This window comes from Ceratotherium simum, chromosome 17 (assembly GCF_057802395.1).
Source record: "Ceratotherium simum simum isolate JZ-2026a chromosome 17, ASM5780239v1, whole genome shotgun sequence".
Classification (NCBI taxonomy): Eukaryota; Metazoa; Chordata; class Mammalia; order Perissodactyla; family Rhinocerotidae; genus Ceratotherium; species Ceratotherium simum.
Genome location: NC_141916.1, coordinates 44,025,001 through 44,032,232, shown reverse-complemented (window position 1 = coordinate 44,032,232; position 7,232 = coordinate 44,025,001).

The window sequence follows — 7,232 nt, the reverse complement described above, 5'->3', positions numbered from 1 at the left end:
GTTGGAGGTTATAGATGACGTTAATGCAGAGCGATTTTAAATAGGAGGGAATTTTGTACCGTGTTTCAAGGGTTGCTTTCTGCACCCTGGTACAGAGGGGTCAGTCAACTGTAAAGTGTGCCTGAGGTGGGCACATTATGCTCCTTCTCGCCCTAGTAGCCTTTCAAACTATTATGTCTTTCCAAGAGCCGCAAGTACAGATTCTATGAAAAATGCGTTATAAACGTCTGATTTTCACAGCAATAGAATATCTTTACCCAAAAAGTAGCATTTCTTCCATGCTTTCAGACATTCTTTCTAAATATAAAATCCTGACACTTTAGTAAGGTGTCTTTTTGATCACAGATTTGCTGACTTTAATAAACGCACTGTCGTTACTTTTAATCAGCACAGAAGTTTGCTTTGGAAAGTTTATGGTCAGATTAGAATCAAAACTACATCTGAATAAATATACAAATAAGACTAAACATTTCCTATGTAACAAATGTAGTTTCCAGATAAATTCAAATGGAGGTTTATTTATTTTTTTTCCCTGAAAGAAGTTCTCTCTGTATGAGTATAAATCCCTCTTTGGCAAAGGGAAGACTTATGTACAGTGGGAGGCAAAGCCAAGCTTTCCATCTTCTCCAGTCTTAGGTTGTCGTCCTCTCAAAACACTTGTGAACACAATTATACTATTTGCTCTCTGTTTTGCATAGCACACAGATAATTTACCTCAGACATAGTTGAAAACATCTCTTTACCAGTGATTTGGCATTTAAAAATTGAACCATTCTGAATTTTAAAAATTAAGTCAATTTTAAATTGTTAACTAACATTTGTAAATGAATTTCAAGACTGTCGATTATATGATCATCTTTAAAAGATATTCAATTTTCATTTGCTTGCTATTCTAAGTATTCTTTATTGAAATGATGGGGACCTTTTATTCCTTGCCAGTCATCCTAGCCACTTACATGAACTCAAGGTAGGCTATTTACAGGTTCCAAACATCCAGAGAGCAATTTAGCATTTGTCTAGGGATGGTTTTTTTCAGTCAATTTAGTCACTGTACATGTAGGACAACTTGCACGCACTATTTTTTGAATTGGCAAATACATGGCCATGAGTGCTTCTAACTGATCTTTCTGTAATGGCCTGCCATCATGATAATTCACCCAACTGCCTTTTTGAAGGTCATTTATTAAGCCAGAAAGAAAGAAATAGATTTTTCAAACTTATCAGATAATCAGAAACCAAATAGAGTATCTCATTCTCACGAAGGTTATTGTAATTCTGAAGATGATTTGAAGCAAGGCTTTTTTAAAATAACCTCCACTAGAATGGATTTCCTGTATTGGTTCTAAAAGGGAAGCCATCTAAATGACACCTCGTGATACCAAAAGAGATGCCCATCTTGCTCCATCGATGCCTAGAGACACTTAGTGCAATCAAGACTCTGTTTCAGAGACTGTGACCGTCCTCACAAAGAGCATCACGAGAGCTTCTCCAAGGTCCAGGGCATTGCAAGAGTTCTTCTTGATGCTACTTTCCAGCCTGTTATGAGGTGGGAGGCTTCAGGGTACCCCAAATCAATGATCTTTCCTCATAGTTTACCAAATTTCATCGTCCTTTCCCATCTGGTCAGAATGTATACAATAACTTTAGACAAGAAGGACTCTCCAAAAGTATTTTATCCATATAAATCAAAATACACTGTTTCCACAATGAAGTATTAGGCATTTTGAGAGTACACATAAATTATAAATCATGACCTTTGACTTCAAATGGCTGCTTTTTATCTAGTTAGAGATGTATGACATGAAAAGCATGAATGCTACCTGAGTGGTGGAGAGATCTGATTAGAGGCTTCTCTTCGTTTAGTAACATATTCTCTTCATATGTTAATATGAACTAGTTTATTAAGTTTAGCCATATTTTCTTTGACATTTTCACATTCAAATCTGTATTGCATGCTTTCTGTATGGCAGCCAGAATACTGGAAAATTTTATATATAAATTTTCAAACAGTGTGAGGTAAGAATAATTCTCTCTACTTTACAGATGAGATAACAAAATCTCACAACGTTGAGATAATTTACCGCTATCACGCAGCTAGGTCGCTAATGAGTCCTGATTCTAGCACAGGTCTACTCAGAGGGTCTGAAGAGATGGGGCACAGAGCAGGTGTGGGACACTCAGGGAGGGGATGATGGCAATGATGAGAGGTAGGTGTGAAGGGTGGGAGCGGTGGGCATAATTCCCAGAGAAGATGCCAAAAGGGAGAGACTGGGGATGAAGGCAGCCAGCAGCAGGTATGTCAATTCCAATGGTATCCACACACTGCCCTTGGGAATCTTCCAAATTCTCCCCTACTCACATGGCTGAGTTCTGTTATTGCAAGTACTGGTAACACTAGGCAGCAACACATAAGAGAATGAGCCCATGATTTGGAGTCACATAGACCCTGATGCAAATTACTGTTTCCTCACTCACCACATACGTGTCATTAACCAAATTAATAATTTCACTGAAGTCCTAGTTTTTTATTTTGTAAAAAAATTTATGATATTTACTTCTCTGTAATTTAATTAAAAAATAGAAGGGCCAGCCTGGTGGTCTAGTGGTTAAGTCTGGCACGCTCCACTACGGCGGCCTGGGTTCAGTTCTTGGGCGTGGGCCCACATGCCCCATTAGTGGCTGTGCTGTGGTGGCAACCCACATACAAAATAGGCACAGATGTTAGCTCAGGGCGAACCTTCCTCAGCCAAAAAAAAAAAAAAAAAATAGGAAGCACTTTGCAGTGTCTGTTACCTAGTAAGTACTCAATAAATGCTAGTTTTCTTTCTTCTTTCTTCTGCTCAGTTTCTTTCCATCTCCCTCCTGCAGAAACTAAAACTTTCTGCTCATTTTTTATTCAGCCTCTTCCATCTGATAGGCTCACTCTGTATGTTTCTTCCCAACTTATAAATGCAAACAAAATGACATCTAGCAGTTCTCACTTTTTAGTTATACCAAATAAATACAGAGTTTAATACAAAGTGTTAGGGACATTACAAATGATAGGCTTAGGGACAAGGTCCTCATGAGTAGCATTGTGGAACAAGAAGCTCAACACGTCTCAAATCTGCTCCTCTTTTGTTTTATCTCTTAGCAAACAATATCATTATTCACCCAATTGTACAAAACAATAGCTATGTTACTGTCCATTATTCTTTACCCCTCAGTGGCATTAGACATTCTTGACTATGGAATTATTCTTGAAACTCATTTCCTTGACAGCACACTCTCTAGGATTTCAACCTTTCCTTTTGCACTGGCCACTCTTTAATCTCTCTTGCAGTTTCCTCTACTGGTATACTAGCGATAAATACAGGAATCATTTGAGACTCAGTTCTGGGCCCACTTTTCTATTTCTACCCTTCTGGTTCATTTGGCTTTAAGTGTTCTCTGTATGTTGATGACTCCCTGATTTCTACCTCTAGGCCACAACTCTCCTCTGCGCTCCGGTACCGTATAACCAACTGCCTACCTGACTTCCACAGATGATGTCGGTTGGAATTTCAAACTATATGACCCAAATAGAAGTCTGAATCTTGTTCTCCACCGATTTCTTCTCTAATCTTTACGCCAAAAACTCAATAAATGCCAAAAACTCGTTCACATCTCTGACCATCCCATTATAACACTAAGGTATATCTTGAATCAGTTCACTTCATCTCTGCCACCCACCACCTTCATCTCTCCCCCGGTCTCCTGCAAGAGCCTCCTAACCTGTCTCTCTGCTTCTGCTACTGTTCTTTTCCAATGTAGACTATACACAGATGTCAGAGGGATCTTTTTAAAAAGGTAAATTAATCGTCACTTTCTTGCTCCAATAGCTTTGCCGTTATAAAAAATTCAAACTCCTTACCATGGCCAATAAAACTAGCAAGATCTGCCTGATTCCTTCCAACCCGACCTTTTGACATCACCTCATTCTATGTTTCCCCTTGCTCACTATACTCTTTTCTGTTCCTCAGTTATACCTAGTTCTTTTCTTCTTTAGGATCTTAGAAATCTGCCTCGAGCACTCTTCCTCTGTCTCACTGTGTGAGTGACTCCTTCCCGTCCTTCAGATCTTAGTTCCAACATCATCTCCTCTGAGGTTCCGTTCATGACTTTATAAAGTAGCATCTTTCCAAGTGATTCTTGTTCACATCACCCTATTAATTTCCACCCTGGCATCAATTAAAGTGATTCAACTATTTGTTTTGTTGTTAGTTTATTGTTTTCTTCCTGTCCCTTCTCCTCCACCTTCTCTTTCCCCACCAGAATATAAGCTCCATAAAGGCAAGGACCACATCTGATTTTTCCCCACTGTATGTCAAGCATCAGCACCGCATCTGACCTCAGTATTTAAGCACTCAGTAAATATTTGTTGAATGAATAAATGAAACTATGAATGAGTCATTACCTCTTTCTTATCTATATATCTAATATATCTTCAAGTAACCATCTTATTTTGTTACTCCTTAAATCACTGTCATCCCCACTGTCACTGCCTTAATTCAAGTTGCCATTATCTCTTCCCTGATTCACTGTAATTTGTTACCAGAACCAGGATTCTCTCATGAGTAGTAGATTTGGGTTATCTTAAAGTAATTTAAAATAAGAAAAAAACCAGTTTGACATGGAATAACTTGATAGATTTTAGTATCTTCATGCAACTAGGATGACACATGTGAGACAGGTAATCTGATGCATCAGGCCTATACCAAAGGGGCTAATTTTTTCAAAAACTGAGTGAAGCACAGGAAATTAGCACTTTCAAAAATTGTGACACAAATCATCTCGTCTTGACAACATGAGACTTTTATGGGAAGATACTCTTATCTCCTGTTGTGAGCCCTTGGGATTTTTGACACCCTACCCCAGGACTTGATTAGACATATTGGTACTTTTGTATCTTTCCAGTGTCCAGCAGAAAATAAATACTTATAAAGACATCAATTTTATGTGTCATCTTGGAGACAGCTGAACAGAATTCTAGGACCAAGCGAATAGAGGTAACCATGGGGAGGCTATGCTTAACAGATTGAAAAATGTAGAGTGGAAGGCCATTGCAATCCTATAGTAGATGAGACTCCAGACCCTGTGGTTTAGGGAGGGATCCAAATAACCCTCTAATTCCTCCTGAAATCACTCTTAATGATATTCTTCCAGCTGGACTTTGTACATCTGGGCTTGTTTCTCTTCAGTTGTTTCTTCACACTTCAACTAGAGTGATCTTTTAAAAATTTGCCATTTAAAAAGTACTTCATGGTGCCTCATTACTGTGAGGATAAACCCCTTAGCTGGCATAAAAGTCATTCAAGATTTGGCCCCTTTCCTCCTCCAGCTGGCTCTTTGCAACTCAACTCATATATGCTTGAGATATATCCTGCAGTACCAGGGACTTATACACCATATCCTTAGCCCTCCACAGTGCCTGGCACATATTTCACACTCATTAAATATTTGTTGAATGAACCAGCTGTATTCAGATATCCTTCTCCCGTCAATGCCTGCCTTTCTTGCTTATCTCTGATTTCCATCAAGCGTGTTATTGTGTCTTTTATCCTAGGATCTGACCCAGCAATCAACCCCACTACTAGCAAGAATGATCTATAGTATAGATTGCCTAGTGAAAGATCTACCTGGTGACTTTATTTTTGATAATTACTTTTTGACCACTTATTTTCTTTGTTTTTTGCTTCTATTTGTCGAAACTAGCTTTGTAAGCATCTATTCCAAATAACTGCTGATAGAAAGAAATTATCAAGAAATCAATCATTTCTCTTAACATTTGAAATAATTTTATCAAACAAGAAGAGTTAATAATTGAATATAATGTAAGTAAGCTAGTGCTTAGTTATAAAGAACTCTGCAGTGATTCCTCACTCTGTAGGTACTTAGAAAATATTAAATTACTTGAAAGGATAGTATTGGAAAAGAGTTGCTTCCCCCATGTTCTTAAGCATAAATTAAAGACATTTCATTTTTCCAGGTAGCTGAAGTTCTTTTTTGTAGTAAAAATATCTATTCTTTTAATTAAATAAGTAATAGTTAAAGCATATCTATCATTTCTTATTAAAATTAATGACTTATTTCCCACCTTTCCTCACCCATTTTTGGATGTAGCTTCTCAGAATCTGTTTATAATGTACCTCGTCAATGAATATAAAGAGCTCCACTGGTTAAGTTATGAGTACTGGAGAAATGCATGAATTAATTTATGCCCCGTTAAATCTCAAATGCTTATTAGATCAGTTAAAACTAATAATGACAACTAAGTACTAATAGAATAATAGTCATTACAAGAGAAAATTGATAAGACAAGTCATTGATGGTACAATAAAGTGTCACTGTGATTAATGAAATTCTCTGTTTACTATTTATCCAGTTGTATTTATCATGTTTATATCTACAGTAAATATAATACATATAATTTCTCTTTTGTACCTGAGCAGGTATGGGAGGGGAGTGGAAAGGGAGGGAGAGGAGGAAAAAAATATAGAATGCATTATCAGTATCAATCTCATTTCCTATCTGATCCCTACTTAATTTTCTCAAAATGCATATCTTACGAAATAATTTAGTTTATGAAAATTAAGTTAAAAGTACTGTGATAGATATCCAGGCATGTAACTAATTTTGTACTCAGAAGTAAATCTTAGTTGTTAAATTTGAATCTATATGAGGCAAACATCTATTATTTGATTCACAACATGGACTTTCTTTTACTGTCTCTTTATCCAACATAACAGGTTAGAAAGTAAGAAAAGCTAATCAAGTATGATTGACATCTAATCATGGGAAAATAATGATGGTGATAATAACATGTAATAACAATATTACATAATGTTTATCAAATACTTACCAAGCGTCAAGCACTTTACTAAGCACTTTATATTCATTACCTCATTCGGTCTTGACAACACCCCAAGAGACATGCTCTTCTAGTATACCCATTTAAGCAATGAGGAAATGAAGTTCAAATAACCTCTCCTGGAATGCCCAGCTAACAGTGGCGGAGCTTTGCTTCTGAATCATGAGCGTAGATTATTCCAATGCCTGAGTCTTTTACCACCAGCTTTTTAAGATACCAAGATTAACAAGAATATTGTTATTTCAGTTGAAAGACCGGAAGTTTTCCAATTGTAAAGTGAGATAGAAAAATAAAAAATGCTAAAATAAGCTGGTGACTCTTATTTCATGACAGTCAAAACTGC